Genomic DNA, 27,911 nt, shown 5'->3' on the forward strand with positions numbered 1-27,911 from the left:
AGTATAGTCTTATTATTGTCACCAATATTTTTTTTTAAAAAAAGCTTTGAGTGGACACAGTATCTCTTTGAATTTTCTCAATAATACTATGTATTTAAAGTAACATTTTACTTTTAAAAACATACTCTATGTTTTTGACTACCTATTATGAACACATCTATCTCCTCAGAATGTATTTCGTCTAAAAATTCTATGATTTAGTCAAGCAAAAAATATATTATTTGCACAAAGCTAACTACCAGTTTGACTATCTTATTAATGGATTGAGAGATGATTTGATTTGATAATACAGGGATAGAGATTAAACTAGAGTGTGTAGAGTCAGTGCCACTTTTACAAGATGGGCAGACCACAGGTACCTAAGAAATAATCAATAAATGTCAACAAATGTCAATTTCCCTTCTTTCTTTCTTTTTCTTTCTTTCTTTCTTTCTTTCTTTTCTTTCTTTCTTTCTTTTTCTTTCTTCTTCTTTTCTTTCTTTCTCTTTCTCTCTTCTTTCTCCTTCCTTCCTTCCTTCCTCCTTCCTTCCTTCCTTCCTTCCTTCCTTCCTTCCCTTTTTCTTTGTTTTTGACACAGTCTCACTCTGTTACAGGATGGGCAGACCCCACGTACCTAAGAAATAATCAACAAATGTCAACAAATGTCAATTTCCTCTCCTTCCTTCCTTCCTTCCTCCCTTCCTTCCTTCCTTGCTTCCTTCCTTCCTTCCTTCCTTCCTTTTCTTTTGTCTTCTGACAGAGTCTCACCCTTCCCTTTCCTTTCCCCTTCCTCCTTTCCCTTCCTTTCCCTTCCTTTCCCTTCCTTTCCACAGAGTCTTACTCTGTTATCCAGGCCAGAGTGCAGTGGGGTGATCTTGGCTCACTGCAACTTCTGCAGCCTTTCTTCAAGCGATTCTTCTGCCTCAGCCTCCTGTGTAGCTGGGATTATAGGTGCCTTCCACCGCGCCTGGGTAATTTTCGTAGTTTTAGTAGAGATGAGGTTTTACTCTTTTTGCCAGGCTGGTCTTGAACTCTTGACCTCGTGATCCACCTGCCTTGGCCTCCCAAAGTGCTGGGATTACAGGCATGAGCCACTGTGCCTGGCCCATTTCCCCATTTTCGTTGTGCTTTGTTTTTAACTATGACACTCAGGCAAAATCGTCTTAAAGACTCTAATGTCTATGTTTATTAGGTTAAACTGTAGATACATATTTGGATATACATACTCTATTAATCTGAAATAAGAATATTAGATGGGAAATGAAAACCATTTCCCATTCTCTGCACCTATAAGAAAATACTTTTCTCCATGAATGAAATAAATTATTACATCTTTCAGCTCTCTGTAAAAAAAGACATATCTAGCATTACATATAATCATAATACCATACATTTTAAGTGTAGCATGGAAGTAATTTTGCAAAGTCGTGAATAGTGGATCTAATTTATGGTCAAAGAAAGGTTAAAGCTGCATCCTAAGTAAACATATAAGGGAAATATGGTTTGTCTTTACTGCTACTCTTTCCTCCTTTCTCTTTGCCCTGTTCTGTCTTTTACTCCTTTCTGCTCCACCTTACCTGTCCAAAATGCTATTTATTAATGTCATCATTCACATTTAAATTTGGTGGCCTCCAAAGTTTCCTCACACTTGTGATCAGGACAAAGCCAACGATAATAGAATATATGCAGTCATGTGTTGTTTAATGATGGAGAAAATTCTGTGAAATGCATTGTTAGGCGATTTCGTCCTCTTGCAAACATCATAAAGTGTACTTACACAAACTTAGATGGTACAGTCTGCTACATACTTAGGCTGTATGGTATAGCCTATTGCTCTGAGTCTACAAACTTGTACAGCATGTTATTACACTGAATACTTCAGGCAACTGTGACACAATAGTATTTGTGTATCTAAACATAGAAAGGGTACAGTAAAAATACAGTATTATGATCTTATGGGACCACTGTCTTATATGTGGTTAGTCAATGAATGAAATGTCCTTATTTGGTGCATGACAGTATTTGGATATGGCTTATCAGACATATGAATTGAAATATGTTCTGGCATTCTACGTGTGCAACTAGTGAATTTTGATGAGGATTCAGCTTGGGAGATCCTTTTGACCTGTTAGAGTACAGCACTGACAATCTACCCTGACTAATTGACTTTAGGTAGATTTATTCTTAGCCTATTCTTCCACTTTGTGCCAATTAGATCTTGTATATATTTGTACCTCTGGGTACCTGGAGTGGGGATTTTTATAATCATGATTTAAAAAAAAATATATGATATATATACATATAAAATATACAGGCATACATATAACTTATATATATTTATATGTATAGTACATATAAAGAAATCTTACAATGCATTAATAAAAAGACAACCAATTCAAAAATGGACAAGGAGTTTGAATAGACATTTTTACAAAGATATACAAATAGCCAACATGTACATGAAAATGTGTTCCACATCATTAGTCATTAAGCATATTAAAAACCACTATCAGATGCACTTCACACCTACTAGGAAGGCTATAATCAAGAGATAAACAATACCAACGTTTGAGGAGGGTGTGGAGAAATTTCAACTTCAATACATTGCAGTCGGGATTGTAAATGTTGCACCTGCTTTTGGAAAAGTTTGGCAAATCTTCAAAAAGTTAAACATAACAGTTACCATATGACCCAACAATTCCATTCCTAGCAATATACCTAAGAGAATTGAAAACAAATATACAACAAAAACTTGTACACGGATTTTCATTCCACCATTCTTCATAATAACCAAAAAGTAAAAACAAACTTCCATCAACTGCTGAATGGATAAACAAAATATGATACATCCATATAATGGAATAAAATCCATAAAAAGAAATGTAGCACTAATACATGCCATAATATGAATGGACTTTGAAAACATTATTAATATGGTTTGGCTGTGTCCCCACTCAAATTTCATCTTGAATTCCCACATGTTGTGGGAGGAACCCTTTGGGAGGTAATTGAATCATGGGGACAGGTCTTCCCATGCTGTTCTCATGATAGCAGATAGATCTCATGAGATCTGATGGTACTATAAGGTGGAGTGTCCCTGAACAAGCTCTCTCTTTTGCCTACTGCCATACATGTAAGACGTGACTGCTCCTCCTTGCCTTCTGCCATGATTGTGAGGCCTCCCTAGTCACTTGGAATTGTAACTCCATAAAACCTCTTTCTTTTTTAAATTGTCCAGTCTCAGGTATGTCTTTATCAGCAGCATGAAAACTGACTAATGCTGTAAATTGGTACCAGTAGAGTGGGGCACTGCTGAAAAGATAACCAAAAATGTGGACGTGACTTTGGAACTGGGTAACAGGCAGAGGTTGGAACAGTTTGGAGGGCTCAGAAGAAGAAAGGAAAATGTGGGAAAGTTTAGAACACCCTGGAGACTTGTTGAATGGCTTTGACCAAAACATTGCTAATGATATGGACAATGAAATCCAAGCTGAGATGGTCTCAGATGGAGGTGAGGAACTTGTTGGGAACTGGAGCAAAGGTGACTCTTCTTATGTTTTAGCAAAGAAACTGGTAGCATTTCCCCTTGACCTAGAGATTTGTGGAACCTTGAACTTGAGAGAGATGATTTAGGGTATCTGGCGGAAAAAATTTCCAAGCAGTAAAGCATTCAAGGGGTGACTGGGGTGCTGTTAAAGGCAATCAGTTTTATAAGGGCAGGAGAGCATAAAAGTTCGGAAAATTTGTATCCCGACAATGTGATAGAAAAGAAAATCCCACTTTCTGAGGAGAAATTCAAGCTTGCTACAGAAATTTACATAAGTAACAAGGATGTTACTTATGTTACATCCCCAAGACGACTGGGAAAATGTCTCCAGCCATGACAGAGGTCTTCATGGCAGCCTCTTCCATCACAGGCCCAGTAGCCTAGGTGGAAAGAATGGTTTCATGGGCTGGGCCCGGGGTCCCCATGCTGTGTGCAGTCTAGGGACTTGGTGCTCTTTGTCTCAGCTGCTCCAGCCATGGCTGAAAAGGCCAATATAGAGCTTGGGCTGTGGCTTCAGAGCATGCATGTCTTAAGCCGTGGCAGCTTCCATGTGGTATTGAGCATTCCAATGCACAGAAGTCAAGAATTGGGGTTTAGGAACCTCATCCTAGATTTCAGAGGATGTATGGAAATGCCTGAATGTTCAGGCAGAAGTTTGCTGCAGGGGTGGGGCCCTCATGGAGAACCTCTGCTAGGGCAGTGCGGAAGGGAAATGTGGGGTTGCAGTCCCAACACAGAGTCCAGACTAGAGTACCACCTAGTGGAGCTATGAGAAAAGGGCCACCGTCCTCCAGACCCCAGAATGGTAGATTCACCAACGGCTTCCACCGTGCACCTGGAAAAGCCACAGACACTCAATGCCAGCCTGTGAAAGTAGCCAGGAAGCAGGCTGTACCCTGCAAAGCCAGAAAGGTGGAGCTGCCCAAGACCATGGGAATCCACCTTTTGCATCATCATGACCTAGATGTGAGACATGGAGTCAAAGGAGATCATTTTGGCATTTTAAGATTTGACTGCCCTGCTGGATTTGGGACTTGAATGGGGCCTGTAAGTCCCTTAGTTTTGGCCAATTTCTCTCATTTGGGATGGCTGTACTTACCCAATGCCTGTACCCCCATTGCATATAGGAAGTAACTATCTTGCTTTTGATTTTACAGACTCGTAGCCAGAAGGGACTTGCCTTGTCTCAGATGAGATTTTGGACTATGGACTTTTAAGTAAATGCTAAAATGAGTTAAGACTTTTGGGGACTGTTGGAAAGCCATGTTTTGAAATGTGAGGACACGAAATTTGGAGGGGTCAAGTATGGAATGATATGGTTAGACCATGTCCCCACCCAAATCTCATCTTGAATTCCCATATATTGTGGGAGGGATCCAGTGGGAGGTAACTGAATTATGGAGGCAGATCTTTCCTGTGCTGTTCTCGTAATAGCAAATGAGTCTCATGAGATCTGATGGTATTATAAGGGGGAGTTTCCCTAAACAAGCTCTGTCTTTTTGCTTGTTGTCATCCATGTAAGGCATGACTTGCTCCTCCTTGCTTTCCATCATGATGGCAAGGCCTACCCAGCCACTTGGAACTGCAAGTTCATTAAACCTCTTTCTTCTTTAAATTGCCCAGTCTCGGGTATGTCTTTCATCAGAAATTTGAAAACTCACTAATACAATTATACTAAATGAAAAAAGCCATACATAGAAGGCCAAATAATGTATAATTCCATTGATACGAGAAAAATACATACAGAAAGAAAGTAGATTAGTAGTTGCTAGGAGATGAGGGGAGAGGATGTTGGAGTGTGACTGCTAATGAGTATAGAATTTTTGTAGGGGGTACTGGAATTAGTAATGATCATTGCACGACTTTGTAAATATGCTTAAAACCAAAGCAATGTACACATTTTATGATATGTGAATTAAGAATTTTATTTTATTTCAATAGCTTTTAATGTATAAGTGGTTTTTGGTTACAGGGATGAATTATGTAGTGGTGAATTCTGAGATTTTAGTGCACCTGTCACCTGAGCAGTGTACATTTTACCCAATATTTAGTTTTCTTACCCCTTGCCCAAATCCCACCTTCCCCCTTCCAAGTCTCCGAAGTCCATTTTATCACTCTTATGGCTTTGCATACACATAGCTTAGCTCCCATTTATAAGTAAGAATATACAATATTTTGTTTTCCATTCCTGAGTTATTTGAGTTACTTCACTTTGAATAATTGCCTCCAGCTCCATCCAAGTTGTTGTTGCAAAAGACATATTCATTCCTTTTTATGGCTGAGTAGTATTCATATATATATATATATATATATATATATATATATATATCACATTTGCTTTATCCACTCATTGGTCAATGGCATTTAGGTTGGTTCCATATCTATGCAATTGCAAATTGGGCTGCAATAAACATGTGTGTCCATGTGTCTTTTTCATATAATGGCTTCTTATCCTTTGGGTAGACACCCAGTAGTGGAATTGCTGGATTGAATGGTAGATCTAATTTTAGTTCTTTTAGGAATTTCCCTGCTGCTTTCCATAAAAGTTGTAGTAATTTACATTCCCACTAGCAGTGTGTAAGATCACAATTTTTTAAAGCATTTGAAAAAACACTAGTTGCCATTTCCATGTCTCAACCCATCTAGGCCAAAACTAGCAATTCCTTCTTCAACCAGGTTTGATTCAATGCAAAATAAGGATTCAATTGAGTGATACATTTATCTGTTGTTGTATCTAGAAATGCCTTGTGTACCTAGTAGGTCAAAATGGTTCCCAGAAAAACTTTCTGGATACAATCTGAATAGTACATACCAATGTACACAATCACCATTTTCCAATTTAACAGTCACCTTTCTAGGTACACACCCCTTTACTCTTCCTTGAATTACTCCTCCTGATTTTTCTTCTATAAAAATGAGACATATCATGTGTCTTTTCATTTTTATTTGATTGTCTATTGCCTAGCTCTCTGTTTAGAGTTTAAGTCCCACAGGACAGGAAAGTTGGTTTTGTTCCTTGCTGTTTTCCTATCACCTAGAACAATACTTGGCGCAGGGCAAGGGAGGCACCAAAGAAAAACTCATTAAGTAAGAAAAATTTGAGCATGTGCTTTTCCTCAGTGGGAGAGGGGAAGGAATAAAAATAATAGAGTTATGCAATAATTAAAGCCAAGAGTGTCAAGTTCTCCCCTAAGCCCTCTCATTTCTGACAGGGACTTGCACATATTCCGGTGGCCTCTGAAACTGAGCTCTTATACATGCCTGGCCCTATGTGCTCTAAATGTCAGTGTTCCCACCTCCATCTTCTGCTTTCTGTATCCACTTCACTCAAAGATCTCGTCAAGTGTTTCCGAAAACCTAGAAATATAACCCTTATTCCCAATTGCAATGTATGCTGGATAGTTTGGCTTGGGAATCTAGGCTCTAACCTGGAAATAAATTCTGATTATGAGTGCTGCAGTGACTAAATCAAAGGCTAAAGGTCTTTCTCTTATCTACTGCTGTTCATTCCAAATACATATTTTGGCCAAACCAAATATTCTAGGGAGATGCAAGTCACAGCCTGTGGCCTCAGGAAAACTAGTCATAGAGATCTCTAAAAAAAAAGAAATCTGTCACCTCATTTCTGAGGGTGTACTTATTTTCCCTGTGTTTGACCGTAAGATTTATTTTTAATTATCACATTGTATAGGCCTATGTTGAACTATTTCAAATAATTCCATTCGTTTACAGCTGCTTTCCTGTATTTCTGCTGACACTATATATTGGATAAACCTATTTAATTGTCTTTCAGACGATAGGCTTAAAGTACTAGATAACATTCATATTTAAAAATGAATTATTCAACCATTTCTAATGTACCATATCTGATTCTATCACTAGAATCTAACAATTTGAAACCCTGATATGGTTATTAGGGCCCCTAAGGCACTAAGAGGAATTACTACTCCCTACCTTTACGTAAGCTCTTTGTAGATTGAATATGCAGAGCTCTTTGATGCCTTAGTTTTATGTAAGCCTCCATTTCAGGATGATTTCAACTGAATACAAATATCTGGGCTGGGGGGAGTGTGGAAAGACTATGTGCCTTAACCCTAAACACCCCTAGTGATGGCCCTGATGACAACACACATCGGGATGTTTTGAATCATCCTGATGATTGATTTGATTTTTCCACTCCTCACCTAGACTTTTGGCATTGCCTAGACAGAGCTATAGCACTTTGGGCTGTAGTCAGCCACTTGCTTCCAGCTGCATGTTTTGTTCCACACTCTGCTTCACCTTTCTTTTTGGCTACACTCACCCTTGACTCCATATGTTTTTCTCCATGTGTCATCCCAGCCTAACTGAGCACAAAGTCTCTAGCTGTTCCCTGTCCAAGACACACATCTTCCTTGAATCTCGCTCAGTAACAAGTCAGTGTGTTTAATCAATCCTTTATAGTTTTACAAGATATAGCAATGCGTAAAATTGATGTAGTTAGAAAACCCCATCCTCCTAGTTCAGAAATCAATAAGCATTTACTGTGTTTCCTTTATGTTTAGCATGCAACTAGATCTGGAGAACCTAAATTAGGAATTTCCACTCTCTAATCTTACGTCTGACCAGGGCAAACCAACTGTGGAAGAAATCACTTCCGTTTAGCAAATGCTGTATTTCTTGAAAGGCAGAGTGCTAAGATGCCTCAGGGATTACAAAGATAAATAGCATACATTCCCTATGCTCAGACCATTTTCACGACACATAGAAGTAAGATTGTAAATTATGAAACTGTGGGATTAAAGAAATGTTCATGCCAAATTTGAACTGATGAGAAATCCAATTTATGTAATTATTGCAAAATAGCATAATTTGAAAACATAGTTAATCGCAAACTGTGTTTATGTTATTGTCATCACCCACGCCACTAGGAAAATGAAACACAAACTCTCCTTTGTCAATACTGGGAGAATCATTATTGATTACTTTTTGCATCAGAATTTCTGCAAGTAAGTCTTGGTTTCAGAATCTAAGCAAGCACTGTTATTATCATTTCTAAACTTGTTTTTCATATCCTTGCACAATGTTACTCAAGCTCATTAAACGGTGCTACTAAAGTTAGTGCTGAGAAAAAAAGAGTAAAGTTAATAACTCTGGAATAGACATATGATGTGGTAAAGCACTATGATGGAACACAAACCACCACCAATACTAATGTAGGAAAGAGTCCTCAGCAAAATAATAAAGAAAATGTAAAAAGCAATTTCAAAGCAAATATATACTAAATATATACTAAAGAATCCGAAATTCGTAAGTTCCAAAAATGCATTCCCCCTTTGGGAAAATTTGTTTTGAATTATTTGAGTTTTAAGTTATGCAAAGTATCCAGGAATAACACTTCTCTCATATGAAAAGCAAGTGCCCTGCACTTAAATTTTATTTCCCACAGCTCTACCTTACAATCCCTGCAGTTTAGTTAGAAAAGTCTCTTTATTATTCCACACATCCTCTGCCAAGGAAACCAGTATTATTCCTTTCACTATTTCTTTTATTATGCTCTTCTTCCTGTTTTAAATATCTTCACTCTTCCTACCCACTAATCCAAATATATGGCCTAGTTTCAAAGGCCCACTCAAGCGCCACTTCATCTGCAAAGCTGTACCTGACTTAGTAGAGTCATAGGATTTTATACTTGGAATAGCTCTTAGAGATTATCTAGTTCAAATATTTTCCAACTGTGCAACATAGAGACACTTAGAAGGCTTTTGAAAAAGAGGTAGAAATGGGAAGGGAAGTAAAGTGGGCAACAGAGTTCTGGAGCTCTCACCTACTTTAATCCAGCACTGCTTTCATCATTTTAATTATTTACCTTTCCCAGAAAGACATTGTTTGAACAAAAGTTTCCAGAGCTTTAGATCATAAAAATCCACAGTTCAACATGATGAATGAAGAAACTAAGGCTGAGTTGAATATTTTATCCTGATTACAAACAATCTAGCAAACTAAGCTAAAACCCTAGGATCTCTGGACTGCCAGCCCAGCTACATTGATCTCCCTATTTTGTTTATCACCAAAATATTTACAATTTCCCATTTATGATTCTATAGTGTCTTTTGTTATTTACACGTATGTGTCTTGTCTAATACACTGAGTGTGGCTGTTCCATGGCTGGGTATAATTTACGCTCTTCCACTCTTCTCTGAGCAGAGAACTGGGTTCACAGTATGATTGCTGACTTTTCTTCCCAGGATAGACACTCTTGATTCATATACAAAATTAGACAAGCCAGTACTTAGACAATCAACTCCATGTATTGACTGAAATAACATAAACTGCATCCTTCACAGAAACTTTTTTTTTTTTTTTTTTGAGACGGAGTCTCGCTCTGTTGCCCGGGCTGGAGTGCAGTGGCCAGTTCTCAGCTCACTGCAAGCTCCGCCTCCCGGGTTTACTCCATTCTCCGCCTCAGCCTCCCGAGGAGCTGGGACTACAGGCGCCCGCCACCTCGCCCGGCTAGTTTTTTGTATTTTTTAGTAGAGACGAGGTTTCACCATGTTCGCCAGGATGGTCTCGATCTCCTGACCTCGTGATCTGCCCGTCTCGGCCTCCCAAAGTGCTGGGATTACAGGCTTGAGCCACCGCGCCCGGCCCACAGAAACTATTTATTAATGTTGACATTAATGGTAGTCAGTACAGCTACATTTTTCATAAAAATTAATATTTCTGCCTCATTTGTACTCTTTCCCTCATGTATACAAATCTAGGCTTAATCAATTAAACTCCTTGTTCTAAATGACACCTGGTTTTTAACCCTTTAATCTCATTTTTGGGTAGCTTTCACTATTGCAACAGACATTCTAACAAGAAAAACTAACCCTTTATTATTATTTTTTAAAAATCCCTAATTCTTGATTCTTTGTAAGTTCTTCCTGTAGCTGCTTCTTTCTTCTGATACATTTCTTGTAAGGGTACACTGCACTTGCTATCTTTGCTCCCTCCCCTCCCAGCTCCATCTTTGTGTACTACATAATCTATTTCTTAAAGGTGGTAATGTCAACCATTGCGGAAGACAGTATGGCAATTCCTCAAAGGTCTAGAACCAAAAATACCATTTGACTCAGCAATCTCATTACTGGGTATATACCCAAAGGAATATAAATCATTCTATTACAAAGATACATGCACATGTGTGTTCATTGCAGCACTGTTCACAAAAGCAAACACATGAAATCAACCCAAATGCCCATCAATGATACACTAGATAAAGAAAATGTGGTACAGCTACATCACGGAATACTATGAAGTCATAAAAAGGAATGAGATCATTTCCTTTGCAGGGACATGGATGGAGCTGGAAGCCATTATCCTCAGCAAACAAATACAGGAACAGAAAAGCCAAACACCGCATGTTCTCACTCATAAGTGGGAGCTGAACAATGAGAACACGTGGACACAGGGAGGGGAACAACACATACTGGGGCCTGCTGGGGGAAAGTGGGAGGAAGAGCATTAGGAAAAATAGCTAATGCATGCTGGGCTTAATACCTAGGTGGTAGGTTAATAGGTGCAGCAAACCACCATGGCACATGTATACCTATGTAACAAACCTGCATATCCTGCACCTGCACATGTACCCCAGAACTTAAAATTAAAACAAGTGGTGATGGTGATGATGTTTTATTTGTAATTTAAATTAACTTTTAATACTCCATCTTGTCTTTTTTTTTTTATTTTTATTTATTTATTTTTTTTGTTGAGACGGAGTTTCGCTCTGTCGCCCAGGCTGGAGTGCAGTGGCCGGATCTCAGCTCACTGCAAGCTCCGCCTCCCGGGTTTACGCCATTCTCCTGCCTCAGCCTCCCGAGTAGCTGGGACTACAGGCGCCCACCACCTCGCCCGGCTAGTTTTCTGTATTTTTTAGTAGAGACGGGGTTTCACCGTGTTAGCCAGGGTGGTCTCGATCTCCTGACCTCGTGATCCGCCCGTCTCGGCCTCCCAAGGTGCTGGGATTACAGGCTTGAGCCACTGCGCCCGGCCAATACTCCATCTTTTCTATTCCTCTACGCTTTCTTTATTTCATTCACTCCCATAAATATTTGATTGTCAAATCTACTTTTCTAGGAGTGTCTTCTCATCAACCCTTTTGGACTAGGGCAAGAGAAGTTCCCTTCTAGACTCCAAGCTTTAGACACCTGCTCTACCTCCCATCCTCCCCTTCCAGGGCTAGTTGTCTCCCAGCCCACATCCTCCCTTCTGATTCAGACGCTGGCTACCTGGGACCACCATAATTCCTATTCATATTCTCTATCTCGTTGAATCTACTTCCAGGGCCGAGTGGCTTCTTGACTTCAGGACTATACTTCTAAACCTCCAGTGTATCCCAAGATCCAAGTGGTGACTAAGGAGTGGTTGTCTGTGAGAAGCGGGGATGAAATGGAGGTATTATCATGTTCACATTCCTTCCCTGCCCCATCCCTGCCCCATTTTCTATAGAATAGAAAACAAATTTCTTCTCATAGTTTCAAGATCTTCACAATGGCTTTGCATAGCTCCTAAGCCTGGGATTTCCCATGACTGACCCTGAGGCCTGTGCATGGATAGGGCTAGTGGGAAGGGGGGTAAAGTGGGAGGAGAAGAGGTCCTTTCTGAGTTACTGCCACCATATTTTATCATGTAACTGTAATTCAAACTTGGTCTTTGAGGTTGATATAAAAGCATATTTGTCATGGTAGGAGGTTAGATATTTTATTTAACAGTTTGTGGCTTGATTTATAACTTTTAAATATTTAACATATGGTACACAGTCCTCCATTCGCAGTCTTGCCTTAGGACCTACAAATCTTAGAGAAAGAGCTGGGTCTTTTTTCTCTGAGGCCAGATTAATCTCTGAGTTCCCACTGGCCTTCTCTTTAAGGGTGCCTCATTTGCATATCTAACTTAAAATATCAAAAGCTGAGTTGATATTCTCCTCCTCATCTTAAACCTACTTGCCTATGTTTGTGTCTTCTCTTTTATTTTATTTTTCTTTTTTGAGACGGAGTCTCACTCTGTCGCCCAGGCTGGAGTGCAGTGGCGCGATCTCGGCTCACTGCAAGCTCCGCCTCCCGGGTTTACGCCATTCTCCTGCCTCAGCCGCCCCCCAGTAGCTGGGACTACAGGCGCCCGCCACCTCGCCCGGCTAGTTTTTTGTGTTTTTTAGTAGAGATGGGGTTTCACCGTGTTAGCCAGGATGGTCTCGATCTCCTGATCTCGTGTGTCTTCTCTTAGTTAATGCCATCACTATCCACTCGGTCTCTAGCTATAGGTCTTGGAGTCATTCTTAACTTTTCTCTTCCCTAAACCTCAGTATTTAATCAGAGATAAAATATATTCTATGTCTGAAATATCTTGACTCCATCTTCTCCTTTCAAGCCCCATCTGTCAGCTGATTCATTTTAATAGCCATTTTACTAGCCTCTTCCTTCCCCTCCTTAATTCACTGTCCACATTTCCACCAGAATTATTATGTTCACATTCCTCTCCTATACCTGATCCCTGCCCCATTTTCTATAGAAAACACATTCCTATTCATAGTTTCAAAGTCTTCACAATATGATCAGAGCCTACCCCGACAATCTTGCTTACTTCCCACATTCTTATCTCTTCTTTTTCACACTCATCTACACAGCCATACATGCATGCACTATAATCTAGATGATACAGACTTGTTAGATACTTGTTAATCCCAGACTGTTTGAACATTTATAAACTTGTCATAAACTTTCACACGCATATACTTTTACCTAAGCCACTGTTTCTGTCTGGACCATTCTCTCCTTATTTACACTTCTGTAAAAACGTGATTAACTATACTATTGTCATTTACTCTGTGAAAGTCTTCCATAATTACTCCATCAAAATCACTGTCTTCCATGATTACCTAACATTTGTTTATGCCAGTATTATTCTACTTAAAAATGTTGGCCCATAGCCATGTTATAAATGAATGCCTCTCTAGCCCTTAAATATAAATTTATTATATGCAGGGACGAATCTTTACTCATTTTTGTATATTACTTGTGCCTTGTGTATTTTCCCAGAGTAGGTGCTTTGTAAATGTTTGTTTAATTTCTGAGTGAAATTTTAAAAGAGATCAGCTTTAATTAAAAAAAAAAAGAAAAGAAACAAAGAAACCATACAACGTGTTTCCTTAAAGGGGGCTATCAGGATTTCTTTGTTCTATTCTAGCCCACTCTGCAACCTTCATTTACTTTATCATAGAATTCTAAGATTTCTCTCTCCAAAATGGGTTTAACATCCTGTCTAAAAGCTGTAGTGGTATGTCTGCAAAACCTGTCAAGAAGCCCTGATGAAAGGCAGTGCAGAATTACAAGCATTATTACAAAGACAGGTGTGGTGTTCAATTCAAAACCAGCCACCTGTGCATCCTCCGTTTTCAGAGATGACTCGCACATGTTCATCACAGGTTCCCCAAGTCACTTACTGCCCGTGCACTACTTAGAGGGAGACCATCTGGAATTGCAGAGTTTTATAGCGTGCTTTCTCTCCCTAAGCTCTTTTAATTTTTCAATCACATTCCCTGACATAAGACGGGTTCATTTTCTGTTTATAGTATGTCTCACGGGCAGTTTATGGATCTGTTTCTGGCATTTTCCCTCCAATCATCTTGGGAATCACAGCATGAAGTTGGTGGGCAGTGGGGTAGGTGGAATCCAGGTTAGATTATTTAATTTTCTGTTACGGGAATTCTGTATTCTTTTGGGTTTTGGAACTGGTAATGCCAAAATGCTGCTTCTTTACTCAGTATATAGGCAAAGGCAAATCATTTAAGTCTACCAAACATAATAGTGACAGTATTAACAAATTCCTTGACAATTCAGAAGTGATTTTCATGTATATCATCTAATTTAATTCTCATTACAATTCTGTGAAGTACATTTCGTGTTTCACAGATAAAAAAACAATAGTTCACATTTTTTTTTTCTTTTGCAAGATCACAGAAATAATAAGAGCTAGGAAGTAAGTTTTCTGAATCTACATCACATGATCTTTAGTAGAGTATAACATACAGGGAATAGCCAAATAATTGAGAAACAAATACCAGCTATATTTCAGATAAGCGATATATTATTTACAGAATTAAGAGTTATCTATAACATAGTAAAGTCTCATTCATATGTAATAACGTGTGCTTGTAAAAACATAAAGTTCCATTAGAAAAAGGGTCAAAATTGTAATATTGTAAGACAGTTTTAGTACTAGTAAACATCGTGTGTAGGATAAACTAAAAAGTAAATGTACAAGAACTAAAATACCAGTGAGATTATGCTGGGTCAAATCCAAAGCCAGCACAGCACTGGCTCTCTTCCCTAAGGTCCATGGTGACCACTCCTTGGCTATTGCCAAAGTTCATTCAACGCCCAAGCACTCTTTATTCAGCTGGTGGCAAATTCAGCCAGGCTTGTGTTTTTCCCTTCAGGATGATGAGCTTCCCCTAGCCCAGGGCAGGTCCTAAAATGTCATCTGGGAGCCAGGGCCTGGAATCAGGATCCTTAGGAATTTACTTGGTGCTGTATTCTACTATGGCTGAGTTGGCAATCAAGTGCAAGGTTAAGCCCTTTACTTTCTTCGTTCTCCTTTTCTCAAGCAGATGGATGATCTCCCTGTGGTCACCCACACCCCAGGCCTGAGGCAAGTACTGAGACAAGTACTGCCTGGCTACCACCAATGTTCACTCAAGGCCCAGTGGCTGCTCAGTCAGCTTACGGTAAATGCTGCCAGTCCTGTGTTTCTGTCTTCAAAGAAGTGGGCTCCCCTCCGGCCCAGGGTGGGTTCAAAAATGCCATCCAGGAGGCAAGGCCTGGAACAAAAGCAGCCCGTTGTTTTTTTGTTTGTTTGTTTATTTACTGACCTGATACCCAAACTGCAAGACAAACTCGTCTTTACTCTTCCCTCTCCTTTCCTCAAGCAGGAGTCTGTCTGCATGGCCACCACAGCTGGGAATATACTAGGTCACACCTGAAGCCAACATGGCATTGGGTATCACCCAAGGCCTGTGGTGAGTACTGCCTGGTTACCACTCATGTTTTTTCAAGGCTCAAATGCTGTGTAGTCAGCAGGTGATGTATCCTGCAAGTACAGGGTCTTTCCCTTCAATGCAGTGGGTTCCTTTCTGGCACAGGGTGTGTCTAGAAATGTCATTTGGAAGTTAGTGCCTAAAATAGAGGCCTCAGGAATTTGTCTGATGCCCTATTCTGTAGCTGAGCTGATATCCAAGTTGCAAGACAATGTCCTCTTTACTTTCTTCCCTCTTCCCTCTTCTCTCTTCAAGTGGAAAGGAGGAGCTGTGAGCTGCACTTCCTGGGGTTGTGGGAGGGTGACACAAGCACTCCCTTAGCTACCCTAGCTGGTGTCTCACTAGGTTGTGTGCATCTCAAGTTCACTGGCTCTGAGCCAAGCACAGCACCAAAACTTGCACAGGAATTGCAGTCCTTGTGGCCTAGATTGCTTTTCAAGTTTATTTAGTACCTCAGAGAGTGTTAGCCTGCAGTGGTGGTAACAGCAGGAACCCAGGTTCCAAACGTTGGCATGGATTATTTTCTTTTGGCTAGGGTTAGTCTAAATGTTCTCTCTGCGTTTGCTGGTTGAGTTCTGCATGTGTTGCTTTCCATGGTGGCAGGCAGCACTGAATTCCAAAGCAAAGTCCCACGATCACTGAGCTCTCTCTCCTGCAAGCACACATACTCTCTCTCCATTCCATGTAGCTGTTGCTGATGGATGGAGTTGGGGTGGTGTTGGCCATTCGAGATCATCTTTCCTACCCTCTTCAGTGCCTCTTTCCTTGATAAGATGTCAAAATTACATACAATGATCACTCATCTGATTTTTCGTTCTTATGAAGATGTTTTCTTGTGCAGATGGTTGTTTAATTTGGTGTTCCTGGGGGGAAGACAACTGCTGGAGGGTCCCATTTGGCTATCTTGCTCCGCCTCCTCCCCAGGGTTTTGTTTTAACAATGACTATATTACTTTTATTTCTAATACTTCCATTTTGTTCTTTAGTGTTTTTGCTCTGTCATTACATTAGGCTATTATTTCTTCTTCAAATATTTTGATAATTTTATATTTTGTTAAATAACTACGAACACACTTATTAATCTCTTCCAAATTGTTCTATTATCACTGTTTTTAGCATGTGATTTTCATGCTTTTCTCTGCCTACTCTGTCTCTCAAAATTGTGTCTCTGTAAAAAAAATGTGTGTGTGTGTCTGTATATGTATATATATGACATATTATCTTTAGTTGGTGACTGCTTTCCTCTGTTAATTCTCTGTATAGATTGTGTCTTTGTAAAAAATAAATAAGTTGTATATGCACAAAGAGAGATCACTTTCAGTGGGTGATTTACTTTTTCCTTTGTGTGTCCCATACATCCAGGGATGCAGAATTTTCTTTACAGGGTTATTGAGATTTTATTGCTTATGCCTCAGTACAGAAGATTTCCCTGGTATCAGACCAGTTTTTTAAAATGAATTTCAAAGCTTATTATTCCTGCTTTATGTATTACTACAAATTTTGACCACATACTTTTGGTGCAGCTTGGGTTCTTGACTTTTCTCTCAGGAGATGATTTATAGCTACTTCCAGAGCCTGGGAAGCCAGTAAGATTGTTTTTGCATTTAGCTAGGGCTGTCTTCAAAATCTTCAAAGACATTTTTTCTAATCCCCTATCCTGGAGAGACTCAAGGCTGCATCTGACAGTCTTATGAACTGCTAGGGTATCACGTCAAGGTTCCTTTTGGAACTGAGTTCTTTATTTGTTTCTGGCACTTAGTGATTTCCTTCCTTTCTCTTGAGAGTCACTATATTTTTTCTTAATTAATTTACATGGTATTATATGAGGCATTTTTCTATGTTTACATTTGAAGAGTGATCATACAAAAGGCTTCATGCAAAAATAAATTCTGCTTGTAATTAGTAGTGATTTAAGTTAGAACATTAAATAAGAGGACTGGCTTGAGTAATTATTTGACTGTCTGATTTTATATTTTAAGATACATTTTCTAGAGTGCCTAACTCCCTATTATACCAAAATATGCAGAGATACATACACCACTTTTTTCCCCATGGCAGACAGGCATAGTGATTCTCTTAAAATTTAAATCAGATCATGTCACTCTCAATGGCTTTCCATCTCATTAAGTACAGAACCCAGTTCTTCACATGAACCTAAAAGGGCCTGCAAATCTGACCTCCTGATAACTCTTTGTCCTCATCTCTTACTATTAATACTTTCCACTTAGCTCACTTCACTCCAGTCATATTAGGCTGCTTATTGTTCCTTGGTATAGTAAGCAAGATATTACCACAGACACTTCACTCTTGCTATTTCCTCCATTTTCAGTGCATTACATGAACCATTCACTCTCTAATTTGCCTTAGTACTCTGTTACCTTCCATGGCAACCCAACAAAACAGAAAACAAACAAACAAACAAAACAACACGTACACATTCCCTATTCCTCTAACCCTGCTGGGTTCTCCTGCTTTCACAGTACTCATTAGCATGTGACATAATATCCATATACTTGTTTATTTATTTCTCAGCCTGCCCCATTTGTCATAGACTTCCAGGAGAACAGATATTTAACATGTTCTTTGTTTTTTATCTGCTGATATATCCCAGTATGAGAAAATTACCTGGTACATAAAAAGCATTCATCTGAGAGACTAAAATAATACTATAATATAATTTATTCTTTAAAAATCTGTATAAATGTAAACAAAATTTTTATTGAAATTATTTAAGGAATATATACATAAACCATACTTTATTTTATTTTTTAATTTTAATTATTTAATTTTAATTTTTAAAATTTTGAATTTAAAGTATGCAAACTTTTAAGAAAGTTTTGAAATATGGGCTTTAAAATCCAACTGATAAAAATTTCTGTTAAGTTAAATAGTATTGAAGAAAACTGTGTTCTTTCTTCCTCACAATTTCTCCAAAGAACATTCCATCTTCACCCAATCCACAGATGATACAAAAATAGCCCTAATAAAGTTTCTTTATCTGAACCATGCCTGATACTCTATTAAAATACAGAAGACTATGACTCAGGGCAGTGATCTCAATATAATTAATCCCAGAAAAGATAAGCTAGAGGAAGAAAATGTTACTGCAGTGATTACCCTGTAAATTCTGTTCATGCTGTCTGTGACTCAGAATAAGAATAAAATGACGATAAGGCACTAAATATTCCAAAGATTTAATGTGAAGTGTTGAAGGTTAAGAAAAACGTTTTCTCTTTATATGCATGTGCTCAAGCTTTTAATACATATTTCAGTTATGAGTTAGGATTAAGCATTAGAGGAAAGTGCTGTTGAAATACCAGCTGTACTCTCAAAACACTAAAACTTAAATAATAATAAATAGCAGAAAATCCAGGGAGAAAATGAAGAAATGCAGTTATTTATAAATCTCTGGTTAGCTAAGTGTACATTTTATTTATTTAGCATTAATTAGGAAATAGTAATTTAAAATACATAGTATTTTAATAAGAAAGAAGATGGAAACAAACAGGCACTTTTTGATAATTAATTTCCCTAATTCAGGTGGAATATCAGTGGTACAGGATGGAAAGAACAAAGAACTTGGAGATGGAGGCAAACCATTTGCTAACTTAAGGACTTTAATTACTAATATTATCACATAATATATCAGATAAATATATTTGACCTCAACCACGAAACAAATCAGGTGGACAATGGGCCTTTTTTTTAAAGTTATTTTCATATAAACATATCAGCAACTTCCCACATTAATTTGGCTGCTGACATTAGCCAAAGAATGGCCAATCAGTCTACCATTTCATTTATCTGTCACAAATAGAGTGTAGGACAGAGTGAAATAAAGCATAAACATTCAGGTTCCCTTCAGAGGGCAATTTTAAGAAAAATAATTGAAGGAAGGTTATTTCAGCTTCCTCTTCTGCAATATCAACTCCTCATCCTTCCCTACTTCACTTTCTACATTTTAGGGATAGATAAAGGACACCACAGGCAAGTCTAACAATTTGCTGTAGTCTCTGAGTGAGTAATAACAGAAGCAGTCCAAATGAGGAATTCCTGTTGTTCATCCCCAAAGGGATTTCCCTTGGCCACTCCTGTCACACATCTCCCCTGATGTCTACAGATTTTTATGTTGTAAGCTAATTTCCATGACTCTTTTACTCACCTGGAAAACAACAGTATCGCTATCAGAATTGTTCAACTGGTATGTGACAGCTAAAATCAACACTTCTTCCTTAACTCTGCTTTACTCTACTCTCAAAAAGCAAACGCCTATTCACAGAGATAGTTTAATTTCATCTGTGTATCTGGCTACTACTTGTGAGACCCTAATTATTTCCATTTTTTGGCAGATTTTGATCTGCTATGGCACAAGAAATTATCACGATCAGCAAGATGATAGATGAATGCAACGGTCAGTACTTATCTAGATCACTTCCCCCAAAATGTCCTCACAGCTCTATTTCACTTAAGTTTGGATGTACCACTTAAGACATCAAAGTGTTCTGCAAATAGGGGAAAAAAAACAAACAAACAAGAAATACCTTAAAATGTCAGCTATGTGTGATTTAAAACAAAAAAATATTTAAGATGAGGTTAAAAGTTATAAACATTTATGTACATTATTAGCTCTACATCAACAAAAGAGCACAGTTTTTCCACTGCAAATTAATAGATTATAAAATCAATAGGTTTTTCATGAAAGTAATTAAGAAAAATGGGGGTAGAAACAAATTCAATCTTTTAAGAATGTTTTGCCTTTAAAATAACTTTCTCTAAAATCACCTAAAATGAAATATAAGTTAACTCTCATTCTATGAGTTCAGTGGAGTTAAATTTAACTTGAAAACATCTTTCATTTCTATAGCTACTTTATTATATTTATACAAGACGGCAAAAAGTTAATTGGGTGATTTAAGTGAGTCAACTGTCACATATATTATGAGCTCTGCATGTGTGTATTATGAAGCAATACTGACTATGAGTTCAGCCTTTTACCAACTTATTTAGCCAAGGTTGCTAGAAGTTACTTAATGAGCATGAACACACAAACTTTCAATAAACTACAAGAAGAAAAGTGGCCCATGACCTAAAAGAACCCCTCTGTTATGCCAGGGGGATGACAAAGTATGTTAAGTCACCAGCCCCTCTGTGTTATGGTGGTTCATGTTGCCAAGGCACGTGTAGCAAATTTGCAGAGTTGGGGCAGTGAATAAGAGAAGGTCAGTTTCTAAAGATTCATCTCACAGAGTGTATGAAGTAAAAAGCCTAGGAGAAGTACTTTTCCCAATTAAAACTTAAGAATATACTTCTCAGTACCTAAGCTATTCCTGATTTACACTTGGCAATCTGTATTTATTTTTCAGTTCATAGAATATTAGAGTCAGGAAGAAAGGTTTAAAATCACCCATTGGATATCTGGAAGGCTTGAGTAGTAGCAGTTCAACAATCAGGCAGAGCTGGCTTGAATTCTGGTTTCACAGTTTACAGGCTGTGTGGTATTGAACAAAGTGCTTCAAATATTGAATCCCCAGTTTTCCTATCTGTTAAATGAGGATAACAAATAACACTGAGGAGAGAACAGAAGACTAAATAAAATAAAGCAAAAAGTAATATACTATAATTCCCTCAGAAGCATTGTGTTTCACACTTGTCAGAATTCTGAGTTCTAAGCAACAGAAACTGACTTTGTTACATTAATCAGAAAAGGAATGTATTGGCAAGATATCAATAACTTAGAGAATTAATCAAGAGTTGAGAATGAGATTCTGGCAGAAAAACAAGGAAAGCAGGTTATGAGCCTGAAGTCTGCTCAGGACACAGGAATTGATACTGCTGCTACTGGATTCTTGCTGCCACACCAGTAGTCTCTCAAACCTTTCACACTGGCTGGGAAAAATCTCTAACCCTCATTATTCAAAGCTACAGGCAAGAGAATCTTACTAAGTAAACTTGACACATGTATCTATATGCTATTGTCTAGAGGATAAATAAGAACCCTTGTGCTATACATTGAAAGAGAGGGTCTGTCCCTTTCCTTATGATTCCTCCACATAGGCATAGAATGGGATATTAGGCATATCACTAGGCTTTAAAGCAAATCTCAATAAATTTCAAAGACTTAGTGTCAAACCTAATACATTCTCTGACCACAGTTGCAATTCTGTTAAATTAGAACTCAGTAAATAAAGGATACATTTTAACTCCCCTAACATTTCTATAAAGTATAAAAAGTAAATTTGAATGTAACTCAATCAAAAAGAAACTATAGGGGAAGACACAGAGCAGGTTGGCCTAATAGAACTCTCCAACAATAGTCCTCCTACAGGAACACTAAATTGAACAACTATCCACACAAGAAAGCACTTTTATGAGAACCGAAAATCAAGTGAGTGATCACAGTACCTTGTTCTAACATCATATCAAAGAAAGAGGCATTGAAGAGGTTAGGAAAGATAGTCTTGAATTGCTGATGCTGCAGAGGATCTGTGTGCTTGTAGGGGAGACAGGGCAGTGATGTGGGACTTTGCACTGGAACTCAGTGCAGCCCAGCCACAGTAGAAAACAACATATGGCAGAACACAGCCAGTGCCCATGGAGGGAGCCCTTGTATCAGTCCCAGCAAGAGAGGAATTGTCCTTCCCAGTGGTTAGAACCAGAGTTCTGGCTAGCCTATCACCATAGGCCAAAGCACTCTGGGATCCTACATAAACTTCAAAGACAGTCTAGGCCATAAGGTCGGCAATTCCTGGGCAAGTGTTGGTGCTGTGCTGGGCTAGGAGGCAGTAGACTTGGGTTGACCTAATGAGACACCAGCCAGGTAGTCAAGGGAGTGCTTGCATCACCCCTCCCCCAACCCAGGCAGTGCAGCTCAGTAACCTGGGGGAGACTCATTCCTTCTACTGGCAGTAACCAGGCAGTGGTTACCATGGGTCTTGAGCAAGACCCAGTGCTGTGCTATCTTTGGGTGTGACCCAGCACAGTCTGTGTGGTAGTCACAGTGGAGCTTGCATCACCCCTCTACAAGACGAGTACAAGCAAATGCAGACTGCAAATATTATAATAAATACCTAACTATTCAATGCCCAGACACGGACAAACATCCAGAAGCATCAGGACCATTCACGAAATCATGACCTCACCAAACAAACTGAAAAAGTCACCACTGATCAATCCAAGAGTGACAGAAAATTCAAAATATATATATTGTGGAAGCTCAATGAAATGTAAGATAACACAGAGAAGGAATTCAGATTCCTATCAGATAAATTTAGCAAAGATATGAAATAATTTTTGAAACATGCAGAAATTCTGAGTTGAAAAATTCAATTGACATACAGAATAATGCATCAGAGTCTCCCAACAGCAGAACTGATCAAGCAGAAGAAAGAATCAAGCTATTTGAAAGTACACAGTCAGAAGAAACAAAAGAATAAAAAAGCATGAAGCTTGCCTATAAGTTCTAGAAAATATCTCAAAAGGGCAAATTAACAGTCACTTGCCTTAAAGAAGAGGTACAGAGATCAAGGTATAAATTTTTTTCAAAAGGATAATAACAGATAACTTTTCAAACCTAGAGAAATATATCAAAATTCAAGTATGGGTGGGTTGTAGAACACCAAGTAGATTTCATCCAAATAAAACTACCTCAAGACATTTAATAATCAAACTTCCAAAGGTCAAGGATAAAGAAAGGATTCTAAAAGCAGCAAGAGAAAAGAAACAAATAACATACCTTACAATCTAGGAGAGAGTGGCATTATATATTTGAAGTGCTGAAGGAAAAATGACTTTTATCCTAGAAGAGTATATCCAGTGAAAATACCCATCAAACATAAAGAAGAAATAGGCTTTCCCAGACAAACAAAAGCTGAGGGATTTCATCAACACCAGAACTGCCCTACAAGAAATGCTAAAGGGAGCTGTTCAATCTAAAAGAAAGGACACTAATGAGCAATAGGAAGTCATCTGAAGGTACAAAACTCATTGGTAATGGTAAGTACACAAACAAACACACAATATTATAACACTGTAATTGTGATATGTGAACTATTGATATCTTGAATAGAAAGACTAAAAGACAAACCTATCAAAAATAATAACTACAACTTTTTAAGACATAGTACAATAAGATGTAGATGGAAGTAACAGAAAGTTAGAAAGCAGGGGGATTAAGTTAAAGTGTAAAGGTTTTATTAGTTTCCTCTTTGCTTGTTAGTTTGATTGCTTTTGTATCCAGTGCTAAGTTGTGAACAGTTTAAAATAATGGGTTCTAAGATGTTATTTCCAAGCATCATGGTCACCTCGAACCATAAAACCTACACAACAGATACACAAAAAACTAAAAATCAAGAAATTAAAACAACCCAACAAAGAAAATTAACATCCCAAAAAGGAATACAGGGAAGAAGGAAGGAAGAAAGAGAAGAGCACACATAAAACACCCAGAAAACAACAAAATGGCAGTAGTAAGTCCTTACTAATAATAACATTGAATGTAAATGGACTAAACTCTCCAATCACAAGACATAGAGAGCCTGAACAATAATAATAATAAAAAAACAAGATCCAACAATCTGGTCCTTATAAGAAACACACTTCACTTATAAAGACTAACTTAGACTGAAAATACAGGAACTGAAAAATATTGCATGAAAATGGAAACAAAAAAAGCAGAAGTAGCTATATTTACATCAGACAAAATAGATTTCAAAACAAAAACTATAAACAGAGACAAAGAAGGTCATTATATAATGATAAAGAGGTCAACTTAGCAAGAGGTTATAACAATTGTAAATATGTATACACCCAACATTGGAACACTCAAACATATTAAGTAAATATTATTAGAGTTGAAGAGTAATACAATACAATAATAGCTGGAGACTTCCACACCCCACTTTCAGCACTGGACAGAAGCTCTAAACAGAAAACCACCACCAACAACAAAATTGGACTTAATCTGCACTATAGACCAAATGGACCTAATATATATTTACACAACCTTTCATTTAAGAGCTGCAGAATACACATTCTCCTCAGGGCATGGCTCATTCTTAAGGATAGATCATCTATTAGAACAAATAACAAGTCTTAAAAAAATTCTAAAATTGAAAAAATATCAAATGTCTCATCTTTCTAGTTTTATTCTCAATGGAATAAAACTAGAAATAAATAATTAGAAAAATTTTGGAAACTATACAAACACATGCAAAATAAACAATATGCTCTAGAATGACCAATGGGTCAATGAAGAAATTAAGAATAAAACTTAAAAATTCCTTGAAACAAACAAAAATGGAAACAGTATATCATAACTTATAGAATGCAGCAAAAGCAATACTAAGAAGAAAGCTTATAGCAATAAGCACTCCACATCAAGAAAGCAGAAAATCCTCAAATTAACAACCTAATGATGCATCTTAAAGAACTAGAAAACAAAGAGCAAACAAAAGGCAATATTAGTAGGAGAAAAGAAATAATAAAAATCAAAGCAGAAATAAATGAACCTGAAACAAAACAAACTATACAAAATATCAATTAAACAAAAAGGTGGCTTATTTCAAAAAATAAATAAAACTGATAAACATTTAGCCAAAGACATAAAGATAGAAAACCCAAATAAATAAAATCTGTGATAAAAAGGAGATATTACAACTGATACTGCAGTTCAGAGAATCATTAGAGACTACTATGAGCAGCAACATGCCAGTAAATTGGAAAACCTGAAAGAAATAGATTAAATCCTAGGCACATACAACCTACCAAGACCAAATCATGATGATTTCCAAAAGCTAAATAGACCAACAACAAGGAATGAGTTCAACACCATAATAAAAAGTATCCCAGCAAAGAAAAGTCAGAGACCCAAAGCCTTCAACTGCCAAATTTCACCCAAAGTTTAAAGAACTAATATTAATATAATTCTATTCAAACAATTCCAAAAAAAATAAAGAAGCAAATACTTCCCTACTCATTCTATGAGGGCAGTATTATCCTGATACCAAAATCAGACAGAGACAACAAATAAGAAAACTACAGGCCAATATTCTAGATGAATACTGATGCAAAAATCCTCAACAAAATACTCACAAACCAAATTCAACAACGCATTTAAAAGATAATTCATCATGACCAAGAGGGATTTATGCCAGTGACACAAGAATGATTCAGCATCTGCAAATAAATCAATGTGATATATCATATCAAAAGAATGAAGGACAAAAACATGCAATCATTATTTCAATTGATGGTAAAAAGCATTAGATAAAATTCAACCTCCTTTCATAATAAAAGCCCTAAAAAATGAAGTATAGAAGTATATATCTCAAAACAATAAAAACTGTATATAACAGACACACAGCTAGCATCATACTGAATGCAGAAAAACTGAAAACTTTTTCTATAAGATCTGGAACAAACCAAAATGTCCACTTTCACCACTATTATTCAACATAGTACTGACATTCTAGTTAGAGCAATCAGACAAGAAAAAGATATAAAGAACATCCAAATTGAAAAGAAGTAAGTCATCTTTGTTTGCAGATGATATGGTCTTATATCTGAAAAATATCTAAAGACTCTACCAAAAATCTATTAGAACAAATAAACAAATTCAGCAAAGTTGAGGGATACAAAATCAACATACAAAAATCAACAGTATTTACATATTACAACAGTTAACAATCTTAAAAAGAAATCAAGAAGGTAATCCCAGTTACAATAGCTACAAATAAAATAACATACCTAGAAATGAATTTAACTAAAGAATTGAAAGATACATACAATGCATTCTATAAAACATTGATGCAAGACATTGAGGAGAACACAAAACAATGAAAAGATACTTTATGCTCATGGATTGGAAGAATCAATATTGTTAAAGTGTCTACACTATTCAAAGTAATCTACAGATTCAACGCAATCATTATTAAAATACCAATACATTCTTCACATGAATAGAAAAAATTATTGCAAAATTCATGTGAAACCACAAAAGACCCAGAATAGCCAAAGTCATTCTGAGTAAAAAGAACAAAATGAGAGGAAGCACATTCTCTGATTTTAAATTATTCTATAGAGCAATAGTAACCAAAACAGCATGGTACTGGCATAAAAACAGACATGTAGACCAAAGAAACAGGATACATTAGAAATAAATCCATACAGTTACGTTGAATTTATTTTTGACAAAGGTGCCAAGAACATACATTGGAGAAAGACAATCTCTTAAACAAATTGTGCTGGGAAAACCGGATGTCTATAGGCAGAAGAATGAAGCTAGAACCCTATTTTTCATCATCTACAAAAATGATGTCAAAATGTATTAAAGAGTTAAATCTAATACCTCAGACTATGAAACTATTAAAAGAAAACATTGGGAAAACTCCACAGGACATTGGTGTGGGCAAAGGTTTCTTGAATAACACCTCAAAAACAGAGATAACCATAGCAAAAATGGGCAAATGTGATCACATCAAGTTAAAAAGCGTCTGTACAGAAAAAAAAATTAACAAAGTGAAGAGACAACCCACAGAATGGGAGAAAAATTTTCAAACTATCCATCTGTCAAGGGATTTACAACCAGAGTATATAAGGAGCTCAAACAATTGGGAAAAAATCTAATAATCTAATTTAAAAATGGACAAAATGTCCAAATAGTCATTTCTCAAAAGAAGACATATAAATGGCAAATAGGTATGTGAAAAGATGCTCAATATCACTGATCATCAAATGAATGCAAATAAAATATCATCTCACCCCGCTTAAAATGGCTTTTATCCAAAATAAAGGCAACAATGAATGTTGGCAACAATGTGGAGAAAAGGGAATCCTCAAACACTATTGGTGGGAATGTACATGAGTTTAGCCACTATAGAGAACAGTATGGAGGTTCTTCAAAAAACTAAATATAGAACTACTAAATGATCCAGCAATTCCCCTACTGAATATTTATCCAAAGAAAATGAAACCAGTGTGTTGAAGATACTTCTGTAGTCCCATATGTACTGCTGCACTATTTGCAATATTCAAATTTAGAAGCAACATAAGTTTCTATCAACAGGCAAATGGACATAGAAAATGTGGTACATATACACAGTGAAGTATAATTCAGCTTTAAAAAAATAAGATCCTGTCATTTGCCATGATATGTATGGCACATTATGTTAAATGAAATAAGCCAGGCACCAAAAGACAAACTTCACATGTTCTCCCTTATTTTTGGTAGCTGAAACTTAAAACAATTGAACTCATTGTAATGGAGAGTAGAATAATCGTTACCAGAGGCTGGGAAGGGTGGTAGGTAAGGGGGAATGGATATGAGTACAAAAAT

The 27,911-nt window shown here is 37.3% G+C and overlaps 1 long non-coding RNA gene across 1 annotated transcript in view; it reads right to left on the reverse strand.

Moving 5' to 3' along the window:
- LOC117074244 overlaps window positions 1–27,911 on the reverse strand; it is a 128,307-nt gene that overhangs the window by 19,612 nt on the left and 80,784 nt on the right. The gene's annotated exons all lie outside the window — the stretch shown is intronic.

The sequence above is a fragment of the Trachypithecus francoisi genome, unplaced genomic scaffold, assembly GCF_009764315.1.
Source record: "Trachypithecus francoisi isolate TF-2019V2 unplaced genomic scaffold, Tfra_2.0 Lachesis_group5, whole genome shotgun sequence".
NCBI lineage: Eukaryota > Metazoa > Chordata > Mammalia > Primates > Cercopithecidae > Trachypithecus > Trachypithecus francoisi.